Source organism: Gorilla gorilla, chromosome 17, assembly GCF_029281585.2.
Source record: "Gorilla gorilla gorilla isolate KB3781 chromosome 17, NHGRI_mGorGor1-v2.1_pri, whole genome shotgun sequence".
Lineage (NCBI taxonomy): Eukaryota > Metazoa > Chordata > Mammalia > Primates > Hominidae > Gorilla > Gorilla gorilla.
In genome coordinates this window covers 44,239,466-44,253,548 of record NC_073241.2, presented here as the reverse complement: position 1 = coordinate 44,253,548, position 14,083 = coordinate 44,239,466, and the positions used below count along the sequence as shown (strand labels likewise).

Below are 14,083 nucleotides of genomic sequence, written 5' to 3'. Positions count from 1 at the left end.
TTACACAGACATAATGCATCCTTAAAGTAAAATACTTTGTGGCACTTCTCTACCATCTCTTAAAATTTCACCTACCACTGATGAATTCTCTGTAATGTGGGCCTTCTTCTTTGAAGAAGCCTGATTTTCATAGAAGCTACCTTTTCAGGAAACAGATCGTCCATCCATCCATCCTGTAGGCAAATTGTTACTGAGCACACAATTATGCAAGCAACTACAATACAGAATGGTAAGGTCCTGGAGAGGAGAAGTAGAGGCTGCTCAGGCAGAAAAGAAAAGCGTGCCCCATCCAGATCATGAGGTCAGAGATGGCTGCAGGGTAAGTGAAGTCTGCACTGGCATCCAAATCTCGATTAGCAGGGGATGGCAAAGTGAGGGGCGTGTGTGCATGTGATCAGAAGCCAGAGGTGAGAGGAGCCTGGAGGACTAGAATAACAGAACAGAGAGTCCACATGGCTGGAGCTCAGAGTGGGGCAGGAAGCAGAGAAGATGGTGAATAGGGGAAGAGGAGCTAGAAGGGAATAGAGGACAAAGGGTTTTGTTAAGAAAACTTGACCTTACCCCAAGAATATTGGGGAAACTTTGGCGAGCTTCAAGCAGAAACATTACTTGATTACATCTGACTTTCAAAAATGTCACTTTGGTGTGCAGTGTGAAGAAAGGATTAGTTACACAGGGCAATGGTGGAAACAGGAAGAGTGGGAGGACTGGCCCTTGTAGAAATCAAGTGAGAAATCCTGGTGGCTTAGATTCAGGCAGTCACAGTAGGAGTAGACTGAAGTGGGTGGATATAAGGGGATGCCTTTACTGACCCAGAGATCAGGGAGGAAGGGGAGGTTTGCGTGGAGGAAAGATGATGAGGGAAGTGCTTGGGGTCATACAAATGGAGTATCTAGCAAGCAGCTGAATTTGTGAGTTAGGAGCTCAGGATAGAGATGAGGGCTGAAGACACAGGTAGATTTCAAAGTATTCTGCACAAACACTGCTAACTGAGGCCATGGAGTAGATGATGTCCCCCAGAGGGACTGTGTAGAGAAGACATAAGGTCTGGAGAAAGGAGAGGGTTCCTAGTAATCAAATTTTGAGTTACGGAGTCCAAGAAGAAGAAGGGGCGGTTATGTGGGAAGGAAGCCAGAAGGACATGGTGTTTGAGAAGCTTGCAGAAGGTGGGGGTGGATGGCAAGCCATGGTCAACACTCAGTGCCACCGAGAGATAAGACCTAAACCCAGAGACTCTTCTCATCACAGTACCAAAAATGTGGAACTTGGAGTTTTAGGTCCCAGGAGCCTTTGGGGGATCTAGAACAACGTTTCCTTTATGTTACATCCTCTAGGAATCTTTGTTGACTTCTCCAGCCAGAAGTGACTACCATCTCCAAATATTTGTTGAGCCAGTACTCTTTGCACCGAGCACTGGGAATTGAAAAAGAAATAAACTATGGTGCTTGAGGGGAGAAAGCACTTACAAAAAAATTAATCATGGCCGGGTGCGGTGGCTCATGCCTGTAACCCCAGCACTTTGGGAGGTCGAGGTAGGAGAATCATGAGGTCAGGAGATCGAGACCATCCTGGCTAACACAGTGAAACCCCGTCTCTATTAAAAATACAAAAAACGTTAGCTGGGCATGATGACATGCACCTGTAGTCCCAGCTACTCAGGAGGCTGAGGCAGGAGAATCGCTTGAATCCGGGACGCGGAGGTTGCAGAGAGCCAAGATCGCACCACTGCACTCCAGCCTGCATGACAGAGCGAGACTCTGTCTCAAAAATAAAAAATAAAAATAAAAATTCACAACTCGGTGCAGTCTCTACTGAGTGTCCTGTGACCACTGCAGAAGATGAACGCTTGGCTGGATGGTCAGGGCAGGCCTCCACTACAGGACAGGGCATGTCAGGAGACAGAGCAAGGGAAATACTCCAGGTGGAGCTTCACTGCTTGGAAGGTGTGGAAGTGGGGTTGGCATGGTTTATCTGGAGGGCAAGGAACAGACCATGTGTTTAGAGAAGAGGACTCTTCTGGGGGAGCAGCAGGGGCACGGATGGAGCCTTTGGGAGGGGTCAGATGGAGGTGGACTTTGAGAGACGGCTGGAATTTCGAACTACATGCTGCAGATACTGGGACACCAACTACAATGGTCACTCCTTAGGCACCATTTGGCTCTGATCTGTGTAATCTTACCTGTGTGATTATGGCTTTAATTTCTCTGAAAGCAATCTGCAGGTAAGGGGCATGTGTTTTTATCCTTTGATTGTTCCACAGGGACTAGCTCAGTATCTCTAACTCAAATATTCTTCATAGGAATGAAACTGCAAAGACACCTTTGTGGCCCATGAAGGCCAGGAATGGAGGCACAAAGCTCAGTCTCTGTGCAAAGAGACACACCGAGTAGTGCACATTGTACCCAATATGTAGCTTTTTATCCTTTATCCCCTTCCTGCTCCTGCTCTGAGTCTCCAAAGTCTATTATACCACTCTGCATGCCTGGCAAACAGGTGATTTAACTAATAGCATGATTTGCTAAGTCTACAATACCTATGATAAACAAATAGGAGAACATGGGAGCCCCTGACTTCGTTTTAGGAGGATTGGGAAGTTTTCCTGGTGAGGATGATAGCTGAACGGAGACCTGAAGGGTGAAGAGCCAAGTGGTGGGCAGAGGACAGGGGTGCAGCAGGCAGAGAAAAGACGCTGTGGAGAGAGAGCCTGTGGGGAAGGGGCATGGAGAAGCAGCCAGGCCAGGGGTACCACAGCCTCCTGACCATCCGCCTCTCAGGGCAGAGCTGAGCAGAGGGAGTGGTAAATGGCCCAGAGCAGAGGGGGTGGTAAATGGCCCACCTGAGCTGAGGGATGAAGCCTACCATCTCCCTGGAGCCCGTGGTCATGAGGTGAACACAACGCCCTTCACGGGATGCTGGTCCTGCCCATTACAGAAATCTGGCAAAAAGAAAGAAGAAAATGGCCACGAGCATTCAGCATCTCCAGCAGAGATTGTTTTCTTCTTGGAAAATGATTTCAAAAGCTGATGTTGAAAGAAACATGCAAAATGGATTTAAATGCAGTTGAAATGAGAGTGGACAGTCTGGGCCTGCTGCTGACTGGAGACACTTCTCAAGCAGTGACAGCGTGAGAGATGCTGGCGCCACAGCCACCCCAAATCGAGAAGAAAACAGTCTCCATTGACAGTCTCCTCTTGACACTGACGCTGAGTCACAGAGCAGCAGCTGTGGAATTTTATTTACTTTTTCTAGATTTTACACTGTAATTTTAAATTATAAATACATATTATGTCACAAAACACTACTGTCTATTTGACATACATTTTCTGAATTGTGCCAGACACTGAATTAAGGGCAGGAACACAAAATTGAGGATAGCATGGTCCCTGCCCTTGAGGACTGCCCGTTAAATGAGGAGGCAGACCCTTGGGTAACAGCCCATAATATCATGCAGAGAGTGCACACCAGTGCGATGAGTGAAGTGCTCTGATCAGAGGAAAGAGCAATTAATTCTTTTATTTTTTTTAAACTTTTCATTTAGCCCTGCCTAAGCAAGGCCTTAAAAAGTTTGGTTATGAACTCACAACTGTCCCTCTCCATGGGAATCTTTAGTAAAAGGTGAAAGATTTAGTCATTCTGACAAGAAACCAGAGCATGAGAGCAATTAATTCTGAGAGCTGGATTTGGGGAAGGCTGTGCAGAGAAAAGCGGAAAGCAGTCGTTTTCAGACCAGAGCCATGATTGCCTTGGAGTTGACTGGACAGCTTACAAAAAAATGTCCTGTGCACACCCTATGCCAGCCCCATTGAAGCAGAACCTCTAGGGCAGGGAAAGCTGGAAACAGAACTTTTTCAGATGTTACAGGGTTTTTCTTATGCATAGTAAGGTATAAGAGCCACTATTTTAAGAAATGTTTGGGATTTCAGTAGAGAGGAAGAGGAGGCTCACGGTAGAGGTGACACCATGAAGATGGAGATGTGCAAGTGATTGATCGGGCAGAGTCCTGAGTGCAGCAGGAGAGGAAGCTGGAAAGTCGAACCGAGGCTGCCCACCCCAAGGACAGTGACTCCCAACCATACCTGTTTATCCAAATCACCCCTAAAAGTGAAAAATATACCAACATTTGGCTCCATTTCCAGAACTGGTCTCAGGTGGGGCTTGAGCATGTGCACGTGAGCAAAGGCTGCACGGGTGATTCTGATGAACAGCAGGGCTGAGCCCCCACTGCAAAGGCTAGAACCATGGGAAATTCTGAAGTAAAGGATGACACCAACCCTTTCTCCTACCCACGGAAAGCCTGGTAGATTCTAGAATGGCCATTACCACTGACCATGTACTAAAGACTTTAGTGGCATCAGCTACATCCAGAAGTGAAAGACGTTCCGTGTGCTGTGGGCATACTGTGTGATTCCTTAAATGTTCTAAAACAGGGAAAGCCCTACCGTTTCCGCTCTACTCTGAATTCTGAGGGCCAGTTGGAATTTGTTCTTCTTGTAAACAGATGACTTCTGAATATCTAAACAGTAGCATGAATTATTAGACAACTGGATAATTTTTAGGAACTGTCAAACCAATGACATGTCTGTGCTCTGAAAGAGTTAAGGTCTGGAAGCAATCAGAGCAAAGATTCTGATTAGCACAGGAAGAGACAGCAGCAAGGATTCCAGCAAAGATGCCTGAGGCTACGCAAGTTAATTAATGACTTAACATTATCTCAGGGACCCCAAACTAACTGAAATCAACTTGTTGGCATCCTGAAAGTGAGGTGAAAGTGGTTGATAGAAATGTCATAATATTATCTCTTAGGATTAATCATCAACATCAAAAAGATAGGCTTATAGTGCGTTAGTCTTTCCCCAAGGAAACAAAGGGAGATGCATGGATATTACCTATAGCTTTGAATCAGAATTATATTCATTGCAAATGTCTTCAAATGCATTTCTGCTGCTTCACGGACAGTCACAGATTTTATACCATTAAAGTATACCTCCCTAAGTATACTAGGCTGATGAGGCAAGAGCTTATTATGTGATATCATGTAGAATCAATATCTGGATGAATAAAGATGACCCAGAGCTAGTAAGTTACTCTAAGCATGAAGGCAACAGTGCAAATAATTCCCTAGGTTGTGGTAAAATAAGACTTTTTGTGTAAGGACTGTCCCCTTGGTTCTCAATAGTTCATTAGAGTTTAATGGAGGCAAATGATAAATTATATACTAGACTGTAGTTTAGAAACCCCCTCATGTTGACCCAGCTGAAGTTGTAATTTTAGTCACATTCAAGAAATGTATTCTTTTTTCTTCGTTCGTCTTCAGGTGCATTAATTAGTTCAAGAAGCATTGTGTAAATGAATTTCAATCAAATGATAAAATAGCTACTATCTACTGAGCATCTACTAGGTGCCAGGTTTCATATATGTCATTTAAATTAGTCTATTTAATCCTCCCTACAGTTTTGTAAAGTGAGGTATTATCTCTACTTTTGTAGAGAATGAAATTACAATTCAGAGAAGTCAGGTTAATTCACCCAAGATGAAAAGCTAATTAGTAGCAGAGCTAAGTCCAAAGATGGATCTTATATTGGCTCCTCACACTTTTAAAGATCAACTCATGTCTTCCAGACAAAGTTAGCCACTCCCTTTTCTGTACAAATTTAGATCATGTGTGTTTCTATTACAGTACTTGTGATGTGATAATTATTCGTGTTTCTTTCTTTAAAAGTTTGTTTCCTTGAAAACAGGAGGCATGTCCTCTTGTCCATCTCTGTGTTCCCAGGGTGCATCATTTATTCGGAAGTGTCTTGAGTACCTACTGTGTGCCAGACCCTAAGGTGGGCAATGCAGATATAGGGAGGAACAAGACACACATGGTCCCTGCCCTCATGGAGCTCACATTCTACAGGAAAGACAGTTAAATAATTAAAATAGAGTATAATAAATGCTATGATGGGAGAAGTATAGGGATTATAGGATTTATGAGATTAACCAGCAAAGCTCCTTTTCATATTGTAGGGAAGGATGGAGGGAGGGGGAGCTAGGAATGACTCAGACTAAAGAGGGAAGAGACGTCCAGGCTGAGGTGAGAGGGCTGGCTGTGATATAGTCAGGTATTGGGTGGAGGTGAGAAGAAGGGGGAAAGCAGGTTCTGAAAAGAGGAAACAGTATGTGCAAAGGCAAGAGGTGAGAGGGCAGGCAGAGGAGACAGATGGGGATAGAGACGTGAGCAAGAACCAGGTCATGAAGGTCCTAGAAAGCTGGTTATCCTGAGGCTGCTGGAGAGGCTGCTGAAGGGATTTCAGCATTCAGTGCCATGATTAGATTTGAAAGATCACTTTAACTGCAACGAGGAGAATAAGATGTAGGGAAGTAAGCAGAGAGACAGGAAGACCAGATAAGGAGACACCATCCTGTAGTCAAAGTGAGGGAGACTCTTGGGGCCTGCACTAGGTTGCAAAAGCAGAGAGAGAGAGAAGACTTTGGAGGTAAAATCAATAGGTTTGGTTTCTAATTGGATATATGCGATTTGTGAAGGAGAGGAGTCAAGGACGCTCCTAGCTTACTGGCTTGAGCAATTGGTTAGATGGTGGAGCCATTTTCTGATCTAGGCTTGGAAGATAGGATAATAAATTTGGTTTGGACTAACTAGTTTCGTATGTCTGGAGTGGACGTGCTCACTAAGCAGAGGAAAGTCAAGGTGGGGATAGGAGCTGGAGACAGAACTTTGGAAGCCATTAGCCATAAGACTGAGTGAAATTACTCAGAGACTGGGAGAGAAGAGAGCTCCACGAAATAATATTTGAAGTCAGATAGAGAAAGAGGAGGCAGCAAAGGAATCTGAGAAAGAAGGAAAGGCCAGATGGGAGAAAACTGAGTCTAGGATGATGTCTGGGAAGCCAAAGTAGACTTCAAGAAGGTGGGAATGGTCTCACCGGGCCCAACGCTTTTCCATGGTCAAGTAAGTGAAGCCCTGGACACAGTCCTCGGGTTTTGCAATGAGGTGCTCAGTGGGCACCTTGACAGCAGGGCCAGGCTGTGAGGATAGAGGAGCTAGCCTGCTGCAGGCTGAGGGCGGGGAGGAGCTCTGCAGAGGCAAAGGCACATCTTGAACCCAAGTCTCCTCACTGAAATGCAGAGGATGGTGAAACTTTTTTTCCCTTTTTCAGGGCATTTCCATGTAGCTGTGGGAGGCACTGCCAATAAATATATCTGAAGGGTAGCATAAAGCTTGGTGAAGAAATTCAGAAAAAGGACAATGGAAAAATAGACTGAAGGTGACAAAGAGCTAAGACCATGAGTCACTCATTTTCAGACACAATCTGTTGGAAGCACCGCAGCGTGCCATCCTGTTCCCCTTTGTAACCTGCAACAGGAACTGCTCTCCAGTGGGGCAACTGCCTTTTGCGGCCCTCCCTGCATGGAAGTGATTCATGCAGCATTCAGACTATTTGTGAGGAGTGCACAAAAGGGAAGACACTGATCCTTGGGGTTTCTGTGAAATCTTTTTCAATATAGACAAACGGAGGTAAGTTGAGAATCGAAGCCATTGCATGGCACACCTCTGGTCCCAGTTCTCCTGGTGCAGCGGGGGGGCGGGTTTCTCAGCCTCCCTGCCAGCTCTTCCTGCCTCCCCTGCCTCTCTCCTCTCCAAGGCACTTTCTCTTCAGGCATTACACACACTCTCTAGTCCTTCCCTTCTACCTCCTCCTCCTGCCACAAAGATGTGCTGAGCACTGCTGGGACACCCAGTGTGGTAGTGGTGATGCTGCTGATAGTCATTTACTACCAGGCATCTTCTGCCACTCTCTCTATTAATCCCAAATGTTGATCTGTGTCTCAGATGTAACTTCTGTACCCTGGGCCAATTTCTAATAAACATTTTCTCTGTGATTTTTGGTAGGAAATCTAAAATTCAGCCTTTCTCAAATTAGCCTCATGATCTTCACCGTACAATCTATTTCTCCACAAGTATTTCTTATTTGTGGTTAATAGCATCACCATATTCACCATATGCCCAGCTGCTATTACAAGGCCATGTGTAACCACTTCATTTCCTTACCTCCAAATGGCAGCTCAATCCCTTTAGTTCCTTCTCTGCAGTATTCAAGGAGCTGTGCTTCTGTGTCTATGACCACCGTTCTGCTCAAAGCTTCACCTCCTTTTGCCTAGACCTCAGGGAAACCTCTGACCACGTGCCTTATCTCTGATTCTGCTCCCACTCACTACAGCCTCCACAATGCTTTTAAAGTCATTTTTTCAACAACACAAATCTGATCATGTACCTCTGGGACAAGTTTATAGACATCCAATGATTTCTTACTGCCAACAGATTATAGTTGATGCTCTAATTTAGCACTGCTCAAAAGGTCTTTAAAAATCAGTCTTACAGTAGCTTCATCATCCACCTGTGTGCCAAGCATAGTGCTACTTACTTGCTTTATAAGGATTATCACATCAAATCCCAACAACATCTCTGTAAGGTGTATATTTTAATTTGTTGTCGATTTGCGAAAATTAAGGCACAAAGTCTACCTGATTTGGCTTAGGGTCACCCGGCCACGAGTAAGGCAGGAGTGAAATCCAAAGTTTATGCATTTCAAAATGTTTTCTCTTTTTTACTTTTATGTATCAAGAAGTATCACTGAGCACATATTTGTGCCTTCTGTACAAAGGCAGAGGTGCTGCTGTTAGTCCTCAGGCAGTGGTTAAGATTCCCGCCTTGGAGTCACACTGCTCGGGTTTGACTCTTCCCACCCTCACTTTTGAGCCTCCTGACCTTGCGTAAATTTCTTAATCCCATTAGGCCTCTGGTTACTCACTGGTAAAACAAGGGCCTGTGGGATGCTGCGAGGATAAGTGAGATTACAGATGCAAAGCCCTGAGGAAGGCATGCCTGGTAGGAGGGCAGAGCTCAATACAGTGAGGTCGCTCCCTGGGCACTGTTTCCTGCTCCTTTCCAGTAAAGGCGTGGCTATACTAAGAGTTTAAAAGAAATCATTTATGTGGCTAGACATACTGACTTCTGTAGCAGAGAATAGATAGGGAGCAGTGGCTCTCATTAGCTTTGGAGATGATAATAAAACTGGAAAAGATCAGAAAAGTGGAAAATGATCTTTGCATTTGAGTGCACTGATTCATGACGTGGAAAGATAAGAGAAAGTCCTATTTTTTAATAGTCCTTAAAACTCAAATGGAAAAGTAAAAAATCTGCAGAAAGTGAGCCAGCTTTTCTTTCCTTTTGATAGAATGAAGAACATTCCAGTGGAAAGTGTAGAAATACATGGCTAATTTCCTGTGGACTAATTTAGCTTTCTATGAAACGAGAAAGTAAATAAATCAGGATCAAATAATTCAACATGCTACAAGCATTTATCAAGTACCCCTTTTTGATAAGCACCATGCCGGACATTGTGGGAAATATGTAAAGAGAAGGGGAGAGTTTAATAGTCTACAACTATTAAAGTTGCCTGGAAGAGGTATTTAAAGTAATTGTAACTGAAAACTGTATTCATATACCGTGATAATAAACTGTGTGCCTGTGTGGGGCTGTACCTTTCACACCTCACCTGTCTTCAGCCACGCGGGGAAGAGTACAATTATCCTGTATGTTCCAAGTGGGATCTGAAGTTTAAAACTTAGGTAATTTGCCCAAGTTCGTGCAGTGTTTCAGTGGTAGATTTATTATTTGAACCCAATGCAGTTCAACTGCAAGAAAATGCCTGTGCGAATACATAGCTATTATGCTTTTTACAAGTCTGTTAGTCTCCTTTAAAAAACCTACCTGTGTGACTTATTTGATCACTTTTCCCACACTGGAAGAAGTCCCACCAAGATTAAAAATAAAGATACCCAGCTAATTTTTGTATTTTTAGTAGACACCGGGTTTCACCATGTTGGCCAGGCTGGTCTTGAACTCCTGACCTCAGGTGATCCGCCTGCCTCAGCCTCCCAAAGTGCTGGGATTACAGGCGTGAGCCACCACGTCCGGCCTTATTACTTCTTTGACAGCATTCTTTTGCAATGTTCACAACTACCCTCACTTACGCATTTTGAAGTTTGGATGGTCATCGATTGGAATTTCTTAAAATGAGAGCATATCCATGCATGTTTTATATGGAGTTGATAATCACCACACAGGTGGTGGTTTCCCGGTTTTCCCTGTTTTACTGTCATCTCAAAAACAGTGACTAAGGAGCCCATCTTTTGCAGCTATCTTTGTACTACAATACAAATACAGCACTTATACTTACATAAATAGCTTTTCAGGGCAGAAAATACAGCAAGATGGATCTGTCATTTTTATTTCCTAATACATTCCAGGATATTGTTTTGCTAAATCATAGTCACTAAAGCCCACAAAATATGCAAACTGCCTACTTTCCCCCTCAAGGTACACTATCTGAAAGAAACCATTACATAAATAGTGCCTCTGCTAATTAATTACTGCTGGTCATACTCATTTTTCCAAACTAAGAAATGAAACCAAATAGTTTAATTTACATTTTTTTCTCCAACTCTAGTTAAAAGTAAAAAGACAGGGATAAATTCAGCTGCAGAATGCTGCTTACAATGCTTCCTTTTTTTTCTAATTACTCAAATCAATGGGTATTAAAAAAGACCCTCATATTCAGTTTGGTTTTTGGTTTCACACAACAGGGTGGTTAATTAAAACCACTGCACATTCTGGTATGCAGTTTATGACTGTGAAAAGGTTACACACTTGAAAATAAAGTTCACTACGCCTCCTGCATTTAGCTAAATAATCACAGAGGGGGTTTAAAAATAATTTATAGCCCTCCCTTCCAAGAGGCTTCTCTTTTCCCTGTTTACTCATGACTTCCCATCAGCACCTCCTCTCAGCACCTCAGGGAGATCATACTGATAAGATCTTTCCAAATTCCTCAGTAAAGTTACAATTTTGCAGAGAGCATGAGAAAACAAGCATCCTGGTTCTGGTAAAAACAAAACAAGACATCATCCTGGAAAAATGACATTCCAGAACTGGAACACATAGCTAAGCATCCATTGGATAGCTGCAGCACTGATCGCCCAGGTAAATGTCACAAAAAGATCTACTTTAAAGACACTCTCTTTTTGGTTAAGAAGAGTCACCTCTGCCTCTCCTTTGAGAGGTCTCTAAATTCAGACAGGGCATCCACTGGCCCCAAACCCCACAGACCTCACCGTATCGAATGAAAACCAAGGTTCATCTCATCTTTTCAAAACAAATCATAAACTTCAGACATGCCTACGCCTTTTCATGCTATCAGTGTCTGATTAATGCATTTGTGTGTGAATATATTTCAGTTTTTCTCCATTTCTAAAAACATTCACTCTGTTTAACTCTTCCAGACCTTTACTATGTGTAGTTTTGTATTGCTGATTAGTTTCAGGACTGCTGCTCTATATTCTAAAACAGTGGTTCCCAATCTTTTTGGCACCAGGGACCAGATTCGTAGAAGACATTTTTTCCACAGACAGGGGCTTGGGCAAGGGGTGGTTTTGGGATAAAACTGTTGCACCTCAGGTCATCAGGCATTAGAGTCCCATATGGAGTGTGCAGCCTAGATCCCTCGCATGTGCAGTTCACAATAGGGTTCACGCTCCTATGAGAATATAATGCCATCGCTGATCTGACAGGAGGTGGGGCTCAGGCAGTAATGCTCACCAGCCTGCTGCTCACTTCCTGCTGCGCAGCCTGGTTCCTAAAAGGCCTTGGGCCAGTACCTGTCCATGGCCTGTAGGTTGGGGACCCCTGTTCTAAAATTTTAGTGAATATTTTGCTTCTATCTATCTGATGGCTGTTAGGGTAAAAAATGTTGGTCATACATTATCACTTAAACTACGTCAGCTGCAGATGAACAAAAACTCAGTAAATTGGCAGATTCATCATGATATGACTGACTTCTCTCATGTGTCTTTTCCTCCCATTGATTCTTTCTACAATGAACATTCTTTTAGCCTTAGAAATATAAAAATAGGACATCATAACAAAGTATGGTTAGAACAAAAGACAAATTCTGGTGTCCTAGATTAGAAGAAAGGAAAAGGCTTGGTATATAGAATTTAAAGAAAATTTAGGTGGGTGCCCCTTTGACCATTATTTCAAGTGGGGTTATTTTCCTTAGTTAAAATATTTTACAATATCATCGCTGTGTTTTACAATGCCAGTGTCTTATCTCCAGGAGGTCAACTTGTATTTGTATTATTCAACATTTCCAATTTGCAATGACTTTAGCAAGAAGTAAGAGTTAATCTTTACCAACTTCCTGAGAAAGTGGTAGACAATAAGCTGTGGGAGACAGTCTGATGAACTTACGGTGAGCTAAAGACAGCAGCTGATTAAAAACATACGACTGTGGGTTTTAATCCCAGCCACTCCCTCAATCTGCTGAAGAGCTAAGGAAGAAGTCATGAACACCTATCCAATTTCAACATCTAAAATGTCACGTGAGGATCAGAATAACCACACTGAGTAACACTGTCAACACCATGGGCTGTTTAGTGAGGACTTATAATAGTGACTGGGAGTATGATTACAAACATAAGGGGTTGAATATTGAATATTAATTAACATTTACTTTAATATTGAATGTTTAATAACAGTCACATTCATAAGTTGAAAATATCTAAGTAGAGAGGTTAAATGGCTTACCAAAGGTCACATAACGAATTGGTTTCTAAGCTAAGATCAAATCTACAATTTATTGCCTTAATTTTCCTCATGTTATGTTAAATTTAACAACAATAAAACCTAGATTATTAATATTCTTGCAACCAGGAATCTTAATTAACTTGCACGTCCACTCACCAGTAAAACAGCTGGTGTTTTGTTTGTTTGTTTGTTTTTTACTTTAAGTTCTGGGATACATGTGCAGAACGTGCAGGTTTTTACATAGGTATACATGTGCCATGGTGGTTTGCTGCACCTATCAATTCATTATCTAGGTTTTAAGCCCCACATGCATTAGGTATTTGTCCTAATGCTCTCCCTCCCTTGACCCCACCCCCACAACAGGTGCTACTGTATGATGTTCCCCTCCCTGTGTCCATGTGTTCTCATTGTTCAACTCCCACTTATGAGTGAGAACATGCGGTGTTTGGTTTTCTGTTCCCGTGTTAGTTTGCTAAGAATAATGGCTTCCAGCTTCATCCATGGTCCCTGCAAAGGACATGAACTCACTCATTTTTATGGGTGCATAGTATTCCATGGTCCAGATGTGCCACATTTTCTTTATCCAGCCTATCATTGATGGACATTTGGGTTGGTTCTAAGTCTTTGCTACTGTAAATAGTGCTGCAATAAACATATGTGTGCATGTGTCTTTATGGTAGAATGATTTATAATTCTTTGGGTGTAAACCCAGTAATGGGATTGCTGGGTCGAATGGTATTTCTGGTTCTTGATCCTTGAGGAATTGCCACACTGTCTTCCACAACGGTTGAACTAATTCACGCTCCCACCAACAGTGTAAAAACATTCCTATTTCTCCACAGCCTCTTCAGCATCTGTTGTTTCCTGACTTTTTAATGATCACCATTCTAACTGGCATGAGATGGTATCTCATTGTGGTTTTTATTTGCATTTCTCTAATGACCAGTGATGATAAGCTTTTTTCATATGTTTCTTGTCCGCAGAAATGTCTTCTTTAGAGAACTGTCTGTTCATATCCTTTGCCCACTTTTTGATGGGGTTGTTTGTTTTTTTCTCATAAATTTGTTTAAGTTCCTTGTAAATTCTGGATATTAGACCTTTGTTAGATGGGTAGTTTGCAAAAATCTTCCCCCATTCTGTAGGTTGCCTACTCACTCTGATGATAATTTCTTTCATTGTGCAGAAGCTCTTTTGTTTGACTAGATCCCATTTGTCAATTTTGGCTTTTGTTGCAATTGCTGTTGATGTTTTAGTCATGAAGTCTTTGCCCATGTATATGTCGTGAATGGTATTGCCCAGGTTTTCTTCTAGGGTTTTTATGGTTTTGGGTTTTACGTTTAAGTCTTAATTAATCCATCTTGAGTTAATTTTTGTATAAGGTGTAAGGAAGGGGTCCAGTTTCTGTTTTTTGCATATGGTTAGCCAGTTTCCCAG

General features: G+C 42.7%; 1 protein-coding gene and 1 non-coding gene across 17 annotated transcripts in view; both read right to left on the bottom strand.

Annotated features, from left to right (window-relative positions):
• L3MBTL4 (L3MBTL histone methyl-lysine binding protein 4) overlaps window positions 1-14,083 on the bottom strand; it is a 468,276-nt gene that overhangs the window by 59,482 nt on the left and 394,711 nt on the right. The window lies entirely within an intron of this gene.
• On the bottom strand, window positions 3,537-3,653 carry LOC115931516 (U5 spliceosomal RNA). Its single transcript, XR_004067987.2, has one exon. It is a non-coding gene; the product is annotated as a U5 spliceosomal RNA (small nuclear RNA).